This window comes from Nannospalax galili, unplaced genomic scaffold (genome assembly GCF_000622305.1).
Source record: "Nannospalax galili isolate Female #2095 unplaced genomic scaffold, S.galili_v1.0 scaffold11, whole genome shotgun sequence".
In the NCBI taxonomy this organism is placed as follows: Eukaryota; Metazoa; Chordata; class Mammalia; order Rodentia; family Spalacidae; genus Nannospalax; species Nannospalax galili.
Genome location: NW_008330735.1, coordinates 5167584 through 5179762, shown reverse-complemented (window position 1 = coordinate 5179762; position 12179 = coordinate 5167584).

Below are 12179 nucleotides of genomic sequence, written 5' to 3'. Positions count from 1 at the left end.
AGCTCTGGAAATTGTTATTGAATATGTCAATGCTGTTGTAATGAAATGCTTCTTCTGATTGTGTGTTATTAAATAAATAATTTAAAAAATAATATTTTTTTTTGTCTTTTTGAAGCAGGGTCTCCCTGTAGCCCCAGCTGTCCTGGAACTCACTATGTAGACCAGGCTGGCCTTGAACTCACAGAGATCCACCTGCCTGTGCCTCCCAAGTGCTGGGACTACAGGCGTGTGCCACCATGCCTGGCTAATAAGTAAAATATTTTCAAAAAAAATAATCTGTATCTTCAGGACTTGTTCTACCTGTGTCAAAGAATCAGTTAACTGATCTCATGAATAGGTCCCAGGCTAGAGGGTTAGGATGCCTCTTAGTATACTTGACAAAAAATCAAAGTCGTAATGAGTAGAGCTCCCATTTGATTGTCTGAATACCTCAGTAAAATTGCCAACTTGAGCCATGGAATGGAATGATTTGGTCTTTGAAACATTTCAAATGAAAACCACTCAGGGAAGTATGTTCTCAAGGCTCGAGTCACACATACATTACATGAAGCTATGCCATGTAGAAATACTACTGCCAATTTCACAAAGTTACTGGGGAGGCTGGTGAGAAGATGCTATAAAATACTATGGTAGCACCAGGTACATGATGAGGGCAGATTTAGAATGGATATCCTTCCTACCCTGAGAGCAGTTCTGCCTGATTCAGAAGGTAACAGGTAACAGGAGGAGCTCTGTGCAGCCCAGGCTTCCTAGAGAGGCTATTCTCTTCAGTGCCTCAGAGTGTGTAAGTGACCACCAAGGTCAAGGCTTTCCCTAGGGGATGGGAAGGAGGATTCAAACACATATCTGCCTCAGCTGAGCATACACCCTGACAGAGGCGCTCCAGGACAAGAGCATACATAAACATGTAGACATTTGAGATTCTGGAACTTGCCTTCTTACATCCAAAAGCTCCATTGCATAGCAGGGAGCTAGAGGAATGTGATTCTCAGAAACCCCAAAGTGGCGATTTCCACATTTAGTAACTTTGATTCTGTCCACATTACAATTTATGTTATTTCTGGAAATAATTTCCTCTGGAAAACTTGAACACATTCTTTTTCGCAGGCATATGGCTCCTTTGAAAAGTCCAAGTTAGTTGGAGATCGCTCCTAAAACTAAGGTCGTCTGAAAATTTATGATCAATATTCAGACTTCCCCTGTGACTCTAGCCATTGAGGTCTTCACACCAGCTAAAGTCACGGCCTTTTCTCTCATACCCAGGCCTGGTGTCAAACTGCGTGTCTTTGAGTTATTCTTGAAAGTCACTAAGTCAAATTCACTGCTGGGAGGTGCACATGGGATCCAATCTCCTCCCATGGTCCTTGAGACAACCTGAGGAAAAAATTCTCCAAACCCCAGTTTGAAGAGTTTTAATGAGTTTATTGGATTTGCTAACTGAGCTTAGGGTGCAGGCTTACTTATAAACAGACGCCAATGCCCCCATTCATGGCTGTGTTCGAAAGTCCACACCCAGACATAAATCTGGTGGTTCTGGACAGCCTTACGAAATGGCCAGCCTTGTGGTTTTCCCAGCTTTTATACCCTTAGCCCTTCCCCTGCAAGTGGCTATGGTCACCCGATTGGCTGAAAAAGGTTAGGGGAGTGGCTTCTTTGAGCAGGTCCATGGCTTGTCATCACTGGGTCAGAGGAACATCCTCCAGGTCACACTCTCCATCCCTTCCTCTGTCTCTCACAAAACTTTCCACCCACCTCTTCCGTGAATATCCCTGAGCCTCAGAGGGGGTGGGGCGACCTTTCTCCCATTGTAATAGGGCACTGGACTCTTCAAGTCTCTGCATCCTCTGTTTGTCATGGGCTGATGGCTTGATTTAGTGGCATTCCACCTAGAATAAAAACATAAACAGCAAGAAGCAAGAACATGCAAACAGTAACTATAATAATAGCTCATGTGCGTAAACACAAATGCTTGGATGGTACTTTAGTAGGCGCACCACATCCATCTAACAATACAATTGCAGTGGCTTCTCCACTGGGGCCTATAACCTCTCCTGCCACAGGGGGTTGGCCTGGTCTACAATACCAGATTTGTGTTCCATCCCTAGGCGTGGGCAGTAGGTCCAATCGATAATTAGCTGGTTGTACATACACTAGACGAACACTATTGCACTAGCAGGAACATCTTGCTTCGCATGTTGATAGTGCAGCATGTGGGGTCCTTCATTGAACAGGATATTAAGGGACAATTCTCCCCCAGCCATCTACAAAGCACCTTCTGGCACTAAGAAAGCCACCCATCCAGTGGCAGGGAGTTTCCAGCTTAGTCCAAGCTTGATTTCTCCCTCTCCCATGCTCACATCATGCAGCGTCTTCAGCAATAAGGTCTTACCATCCACTTCAGGTGTGCAATCAACATTATTGGAAATCTCCTTTATAGTTTTGGGGACCTCTAGGGTCCCTTTGGCCAACTGCTCATAGGGAGGCAACCCACCCCGGTACTAGGATTTTTATTTAACAACCTTATGGCCTCTGGAAGGGCCTTTTTCCACCTCCGTAGGGTTCCTTCTGGACTTAAGGCTTTCAACTGTTCCTTTAGCAACCCTTTTTTTCTGTCAATTAACCCTGCTCCTGTAGGATTGTATGGAAGGTGGAAATACCATTGAATCTGATTATCCTCAGCCCAAGCTTGCACATCTGTACCTGTGAAATGAGTGCCTCTGTCGCTATCAATTTGCCTCAGGCACCCATACATGACACTGAGTTCAATAAGCCCCTTAATAATAGCCTTGCCCCTTGCTCTCTTGCAAGGAAGGGCCTGTGTAAGGCCTGTGGCAGTGTCCACACAAGTGAGACCATATTTACACCCCTCACTGACTGGTAGGGGCCCTATATAATCTACTTGCCAGTCTCTCACAGGGGAAGCTGCCTTGTGCATCCACCCTCTGGGGCCATAATCAGGAACATGCCTCACAGGCCTGGACAGCCTGTTGGATGTCAGCATATTTTACCAGAATGCTGACTGCTTTGGCTATTCTCCATCCTGTGTTGGCTCCTCTGTGGCCTGACTTGATATGAATCCAGTGAGCTGCTTCTAGGGGAACCTGAGGGCAGATAGCCCTCACCTTGGTGAGGGCATCAGCTTCCTGATTCCCAGGGCACTTGCCAGGCAGTGGGCAGCCACAAGGTAAACTACCAGGGTCACTAGCTCCTCCTGCATTTTATTATATATGTTCTTCCACATTTGTTGTCCCCATAGTGGCCGTCCCATCACCTGCCAGTTTTCTTTCTCCCACTGAGCCATCCATAAGGTTAAGTCCTTGAACACAGCCCAACTGTCAGTGCAAATTGTAACTGGCCAAGGCTCCCTCATTATTACTATCCATACAGCTCTCAATTCAGCCCATTGACTGCTTTCTTCTTCTCCCCTCTCTAACCATATAGTGTCAGTGTTCATCCGTATTGCTACTGCTACCCACTCTTGTCTGGCACCCCTGCTAGTGCCATCAGTATACCAGGCACCAGCCAGAATTGGGGGAGCCCCTTCTAGCACTCGGTCAGGTCTTGCTGGAGGGTCAACTATAGGAGGTGGAGGGAGAGGCTCTGTGCCTTGAAATGACACCATTCCTAGTACTGCTTGCATGGCATTGGTGATTGGGCTTGCTGACACCACCCCTCGCTGTTGCAAATGTGCATGCCATCTTTGCAGCGTTTGGTTTTGGGCCACCCCTGACAGGGGCTTAGTTAGCAGGCCCTCCACCCATCCTTTCATGGGATATGCAGTTTTTACAGTAATGGGGGTGGGGCCCATAATGGACTTCACCTGTTGCAATGCTTTGTACACAGCCAGCAGTTGCTGTTCTAGTGCTGTGTACCAGGACTCCACCCCTTTCCATGATTGGAACCAGAACCCAATTGGGACCGTCTATTCAGGTTGTTGTTGCTACAAGCCCCACCCATAACCTTCAGGGCTACTGGTAACTTCCAAGAGGAAGGGACACTGAGGTATTGGGGCACACAGCTGCTTAGCTTGCCCAACCAGTGCCTTGGCCTGCTCAAAAGCCTCTTGGGCCTTTACATCCCAATCCCATGCAGCACCTTTTTTTTATTAGATTATACAGAGGGCAGGTAACCTGAGCAAGGTGAGGTATGAAAATTCATCAGGATTGGAGAAGTGCCCAAAATACCTGTAACTACTTAGCATTTATTGGTACAGGTTGCTGTAAGATTGTCTCAACCACTGCACTGGGTATCATGCAAGTTCTGCCTGACCATAAAACTCCTAAGAATTTTACCGCTGTACCGGGCCCTTGTACCTTCTGTGGCCTGATTTCCCATCCTCTCTCCTTCAGGTGCACTTCCATGTCCCCTAAATGAGCTTCCAAATCTGTAAGGCACTCAGAGGTTAGCATCTATGTAGTGGAACCTCCTTACAGAAGGAGGGCAGGGTAACAGGGCCAGGTCCTGAGCCACCATCCTGTGACAAACCGTGGGGCTGTGGAGGTAACCTTGGGGAAGTACTCTGAAAGTCCATTGCCATCCATTCCACGTGAATGCAAATTGATCTTGGGATTCAACAGCTAGGGGAATACTAAAGAATGCATTAGCAAGGTCCACTGCAGCGTGGAAAGACCCCATTTCCTGCACCAGCTGATTAGCAGTGCAATGTTGGGCACTGCTGCATGAATGGGAGGCACCACCTTATTTAACTCCTGGTAATCTACAGTCATTCTCCAGGAGCCATCTGGCTTCCTGATAGGCCAAATGGGGCTATTGTTGAGACCTCTAGCAGCATACTGGACCATGGATTTTCCCTTTCTTTGAATTAAAAGTTCGACCTGACAAGCATCTCCCACTATCTCTAGGTCACTTCCTTCTTCCCCACTACTTGACTCTTCCCAGCAGTTCCAGGTTTTAGGATCCCAGGATGGGCCTTTTATTATCATTCTTATCTGGGCTTTTTTTCCCCTTTTGACTCCTAGACATAAAAAACGGCGTGCTAACACCTCCATCTCCTTTTCTCTCTTATCTAATTTACTGGCAAGGTCAGAAGCCAGTATCGAAGATGCCGGCCTCATATCCCTCTCCCATTCTAATTTCTCTCTAACACCTTCAGTTTCTTTTCTGGCTAAGACCTCCACCTAGAACAGGTTTCTTATTATCCATAGCAGCGTCCAAGCAGCCTCTGCAGCTGCTTTTTGACATTTCTGTTCCCGGTGTGCTACTCCCAGAGATTGCAGAATCTGTTCCAGACCTTCTGCTGTTTTCAGGGCCTCTCCATACTCATGTGGCAGCCCCCACCGGTCAAGTAGGAGTGCCACCCCATACCATCTACAAGGTATGCCTGCTACCCTGGGATCTCTCCCGTTGTCTTCGACTGTTTAGAAGGCCTCACCCTAGTTACATATCTTATTGTCCACTGCATTAACCATGCCACTGCAGCCACCCCCACCAAGCCTATGGGAATGGCCCACCAGGTTAACGTTTCCTCAGCCCACATTCTCCCCTCACTCCGCTTTACTTTGGTTGTTGGTCTCCTTCCCCATATCAGGGACATCATCAACATTCTTCCAAAACGCATTCTCAGTTTCATCGTATCCTGCCGGGCTATGCCAATTGTAAGTCAAATTCACTGCTGGGAGGTGCACATGGAATCCAATCTCCTCCTCCCATGGTCCCTGCAACAACCTGAGGAAAAAAATTCTCCAAATCCTGGTTTGAAGAATTTTAATGAGTTTATTGGACTTGCTAACTGAGCTTGGGGTGTGGGTTTACTTACAGACAAGCGGGCACCCCTCCATTCATGGCTGTGTTCAAAAGTCCACACCCAGACATAAATCTGGTGGTTCTAAACAGCCTTACAAAATGGCGAGAGACTAGCCTTGTGGTTTTCCCAGCTTTTATACCCTTAGCCCCTCCCCTGCAAGCAGCTATGGTCACCCGATTGGCTGAAAGAGGTTAGGGGAGTGGCTTCTTTGCAGAGTGTGGGAAGGAGCAGGTCCATGGCTTGTCATCACTGGGTCAGAGGAACATCCGGGTCACAGTCACCAAAAAGACCAAGCTCCCAAACTGATGAAAAGCTTTTTAGTAAAAACAAAACCTTCATTATGATAAAAAGACCACCTCTGGAGATAGCACTGAACTTTACTGAGAGTCTGGGGGTAGGGAAGCAGAAGTCTCTGTTCAGGCACTGGCCATGCATGCAGGGATATCACTCAGCTTCTAGTAAGATCTTCCTGACCAAGCCACCTGGACCAGAGCCTGACACAATGCCTGGTTTATAGTGACTGCGCAACTAGTATTTATTAGATAAATGTATAAATAGGGGAATAATACAATGTGGCAAAATAAGAAGGAAAAGGGTGTTCTTCTTTTGCATATGCTCTGCATTTAAGAAAATATTTTTTGCTGGATGCTTGTGCATTTCATACATAACATCTTTTTTAATTTCATACAACACTTCCTACTCAAATCCAGACCCCCCTCTCCCATTCATGCCTCTCCCCACTCCCCCGCCAAACCCCATGGACTCTGCCATACATGCTGAGTCCTGTACATTCAGATGTTTGTACCCAAATGTCCTTCAGTGTAAATGTGTCCATTGGAGTCTAGTCAACCCATCCAGTGGTCATATGTAAGTCATACTATCCCTCACCCAGCAGCAGTCTCAAAGAATCATCAATCGAGTGCTGGCCCACCACCTATTTTTCACCTCCCCTTTGGGCCCTTGTTTCATTGAGCTGGTATGTGTCCTGCACTTGATGCCACCACTGCCACAGGCTCACATGAACAAGCCTCCAGTGGCCTGGAAGCCTCCACCTCCCTGTAATCATGAAGCAGTCCTGGCTCTTACAATCTTTCTGCCTCCTCTTCCATAATGGTCCCTGAGCCTTGGGTTCCATATAGGAGTCCCATCCTACACTCTACAATCTCTTATTCTCCAAAACTTGGCCAGATGTGACCTGTGTGCACAGCACTCTGATGTACATGGGAGCCTCACTGGTGAGAATTGAGGGGCGCATTAGCCCTCTCTCTACCCCTTATTCTTTTATGTTCCATGGGCTTTAGTTGTAGAGATTTGGCTGCAGATGTGTCACCTAGTACTGGACATCTCCCAGACATACGTTCTCTGTGCCTGACAAGATGTGCAACTCTACAGTAGCCTCCATGTGATGCAAAAAGAAACTTCTTTAATGAGTGCTGTATGGTATGCCTGTCACTATAAGGGAGGTCTCTCCTATCTGTCACTGAGCTCCCTGCCAAATAGCTCCCAGGTATACATATGCATTAATGTTCAGACACTCTATATGTATTTCTCATAGGGTGTCTAGAGCATCACTTTTCCTTGTAGGTTTCCTACTCCCCCTAGATTAACTTATCTTCACCTTTTTTCTCCCATCCAACTTCCATCCTCCCTCCCTCCCTAGTCACAGTGCCCCTATTATCCCCACCCTCCTCTCAATACCACCCTACTCTCACCACCTTTCCTCTCCTTACTTCCCTCCCTCTCCCACCCCACGGTCCCTAGCATGTCCCTTCCTCCTCTCCTCCCTGTTAATCACTCTCAGTTTTTCCACCTCCCTCAGGTAACATCTGTTCCCTACTATCCCCCTTTCAGGTTGTTTCTTTTCCTTTATAGCCATGTATCCTTTCCCTTACCTGGCTCCTGGTGTTACTTCATAATTTATACACTCACATATAAGGGATTGGTGCTACAATCCACAAATGAGGGAGAACATACACCACTTGCTTTTCTGCATTTGTGTTACTTCACTTAGTATAAAACTCTAACTCCATCCATTTACATGAAAATTTCATGATTTCATCTTTTCTTACTGCTGAGTAGGACTACATTGAGTATATGTACCATATTTTGATTAACTATTCATCAACTGAGGGACATTTAGGTTGTTTCATTCCTTAGCTATTGTGAAGAGAGCAGCATAAAACATGGATGTACAGGTATCTCTACAGTATGATGAGTCTTTTGGGTATATGCCAAGGAGTGCTATCACTGGATCATATGGTAGGTTAATTTTTAGGTTTTTGAGGGTTCTCCACACTGCTTCTGTAGTGGTTGCATGAGTTTGCATTCCCACCAGCAATGAATGAGTATTCCTCTTTCTCCATATCCTCTCCAGCATTTGGAGTCTTTTGTTCTCATGTTCTTTGCCAATCTGACTGGAGTAAGATGGAATCTTAGAGTGGCATACAGAACATCTTAATCATCTTTATACCCCCTCCCCATTGACTCCCTCCCATACCCCCCAAGTGGAATTCACACATTCTATCATTTGTATTAAGGCCTATCATGTCAAACTAGTGTCCCCAGTCATCCCTCCTTGCAAGTTCATCCACTGAGGCCTAGTCAGCCTATATAGAGTCCCTCCCTTTAAGAAGATCAGCTTTTTCTCAATCAGCAGTAATCAGCTGCCAAGAATTCTTCAACTAAGTTTGGGGCCTGCTGTCCAATTCCACAGTTCTGCGCTAGGTTTTTGTCTGCTTGAGTTTGCATGGGTCTTGCGCATGCTAACACCATTGCTGTAGGTTCATATGAGAAGAGTCCCAGGAGCCTGTAGGACTCTATTTCCATTTGGTCAGGCACCTCCTCCCTGGTTCTTACAATTTTTCTGCTCCCTCTTCTACAATGGTCCTTGAACCCTGGGTGGGTAGATTTTAATATAGGAGACCTGCCCAAGGACCCACACTCTGCAAATTTAAGGCTCCATATTTAGCACATAGTAAGAAATTACATTTGTCTAAGGATGAGAAATAAGAAAGCCATGGGGTTTTCTATAAAATCTATGACCTCTCCAGCTTTGTGTATTTGGCTAGGTTTATAGAATCACACCTGAGTTTCCTCCCATTGAGTGGGCTTTAAGTCCAGTCAGGTAGATGTTGATTACCAGCCCCCCCCCAAGATAAAAATGCCACTACTGCACCAATGTCGTTTGCCGTGCTGGTCATTGATGTTTATAGGTCTTGAACCTGGCATTAGACCATCAATTTGTGTTCTCCCTTACCAGATCTCATAGTCTTCTCCAAAGCTATGAGAGCTAGCCTTCAGGGGAGGTGGTGTCCATGTCAGTTCCAGTTCCATTGCTCCAAATCCTGTGTCTGAAGTATATCTGCCTTCAGCAATAGGGTCTTACCTTCAAGTTCTGGGAGGCAATCAAGTGCTGTGGCAATAGCCTCTGTAATTTTGTGAGTCTCTTGGACTACCCTGGCCAACAACTCAAAGGAAGGCTTCTTCTGTCTGGCACTGTTTCATGTTATGTAGCTTTCAGCTATACACACGAACTCATGTAGAGATATTGTACATGTGATTTTTCAGTAGATTTTTGGACTAATACAATTCCCTCTGGTGTTTTATACTAGATCAGCATTATTTATCTCTATCCTCTCTCTCTCCCTGTCTTATCCTCCCTCCCTCTCCATTTAAACTGTCTCCATTTTCCCCATTTCTCCCTTGATAATTCCTGTGTGCTATGGTCCCACCTCTCTTGAGCATCTGCTTCCTCTTTATCCCCATAATTCCTTGTATAACCTTCCTTTTCCCCCTCCCATTTAACTGCCCCCATTCTACACATTTTCCCTTAGTAACACCCATCTCCTACTATTCTTCTTTCCCTGGTTCTCTTCCATTTTCCTGGTTCCTGCAGTTACATCAGGATATATACTCACATATAAGGCTTTGGTGCTAGGATCCACAAATGAGGGAGAACATACATCTTTTGTTTTTCTGAGTCTGTGTTACTTCATTTAGTATAATAGTTTCCAATTCCATCCATTTACCTACAAATTTCATTATTTCATCTTCCTTTATCACTGAGTAGAACTCCATTGTGTAAATGTACCCCATTTTCATTATCCACTTGTCAGTTGAGGGACACAGGTTGCTTCCATCTCTTAGCTATCATGAAAACAGCAGCAACAAACATGTTTGTATAAGTATCTCTGCAATAGGATGACTGCTTTGGGTATATGCCAAGCAGTGGTATAACTGGGTCATACGGTAGATTCATTTTTAGTTTTTAAAGAGTTCTCCACTCTGCTTTCCATAAGGGTTTCACACCACCAGCAGTGAATGAGTGTTCCCCTTTCTCCACATCTTTGCCAGAATTTGGTATCATTTATTCTCTTGATCTTAGCCAGTCTGACTGGGATAAGATGAAATCTTAAAATGGTTTTAATTTGCATTTCTCTAATTGCTAATGGTGTTGAGCACTTTTTAAGATGTTTCTTAGCCATCTTTATTTTGAGAACTCTCTTAGGTCTTTAGTTCATCTTTTAATTGGATCATTTGTTTTATTGATTCTTTGTTTCTTGAGTTCTTTATGTATTCTGGACATTAAACCTCTGTCAGATTTGTCACTGGTGAAGATTTCTTCTCACTCTGTGGGTTTTTCTCTTCACTTTCTTGACTGGTTCTTTTGCTATACAGAGTTTTTAATTTAATGAGGTCCCACTTGTTGACTATTGACCTTAATTCCTGAGCAACTGTTGTCTGATTTAGAAATCCCTTTCCTACACTTACATATTGTAGATTACAGCCAATGTTTTCTTCTAATAGTTTCAGAGCTTTGAGTTTCACATTGAGATCTTTGATCCATTTGGAGTTGACTTTTGTGCAAGGTGAAAGATAAGTGTCTAGTTTAATTCTTTTACAGGTGGAGATGCAGTTTTGTCAGCACCATTTGTTGAACATACTGACTTTCCTCCATTGTATGTTCTTGGTACCTTTGTGAAATATCAGGTAACTGAAATTGCATGTACTCGGGTTGGGTCTTCAATGATGTTTCATTGATCTATGTGTCTATTTCTGTGCCAGTACCATGCTGTTTTTCTCAATATAGCTCTGTAATATAGGTTCAGATCCAGTACAGTAATCCTCTGGCATTGCTCTTTGTGCTCAGGGTTGCTTTGGTTATCCAGGATCTTTTGTGCTTCCATATGAATTTTAGGATTTTTTTTCTTCTAATTCTGTGAAGTATGTCAAGAGGATTTGGATTTGGATTGCATGGAATCTATATGTTACTTTTGGTAAGATGGTCATTTTCACAATATTAATTCTTCCAACTCTTAAGATGGGAGGTCCTTCCAGCTTCCTCTGTCTTCCTCAATCTCTTTCTTTGAAGATTTAAATTTTTTCATTGTACAGATCTTTGATGTCTTTGGTCAGGTTTATTCTGAGATTTTTATTTTATTTTATTTTTGAGGCTATTGTGAATGGGAGGGTGTCTCTGTGCTCTTTCTCTGATTGTCATTGGCATATAGAAAGTTTAATGATTTTTGTAGATTAATTTTGTAACCTGCCACTTTACTGAAAGTGTTAATCAGTTCTAGGAGTTTTCTGGTTGAATTTTTAGGATCTCTTAGGTTTAGTATCATATCATCTGAAAAAAAGGGTTAATTTGACCTCTTCTTTTCCAATTAGTGTGCCCTTAATTTCCTTATCTTGTCTTATTGCTCTAGAAAGAGTTTCAAGCACTATATTGAAAAGGAGTGGAGCTAGTGGACAGCCTTGTCTGGTTCCCAATTTAAATGGGAATGCTTCCAGTTTTTCTCCATTTAGAAGGATGTTGGCTGTGAGTTTGTTGTATATAAGTTTAATTATGTTGAGGTATGCTTCTTCCAGTCCAATTCCCTTTAGGACTTTTACCATGAATGGATGATGAATTTTGTCAAAGGTCTTTTCTGCATCTATTGAGATGACCATGTGATTTTTGTCTCTGAGTCCATTTATATGCTTTATGACATTTATTGACTTATGTATATTGAACCTTCCCTGCATCCCTGGGATAAAGCCAACTTGATCATGGTGAATGATCTTTTTGATGTATGTCTGTTTGTGGTTTGCAAGTATTTTGTTGAAGATTTTTGTATCTATGTTCATTAAAGATATGAGTCTATAGTTTTCTTTTTTGGTTGTATCTTTACCTGGTTTTGGTATTACAGTGATGCTGGCTTCATAGAAGGAATTTGGGGGTTCTCCCTCTGTTTCTATCTTTTTGAATAATTTAAATAGTATTGGTTATAGAACTTTAAATGTCTGGTAGAATTCTGCTGTAAATCCATCTGGTCCTGGGCTTTTTTAGTCAGGGGGTTTTGTATTACTGTTTCAATTTCTTTTTGTGTTATGGGTCTGTTTAAGCTGTTAATCTCTTCTTGGTTTAGTTTTG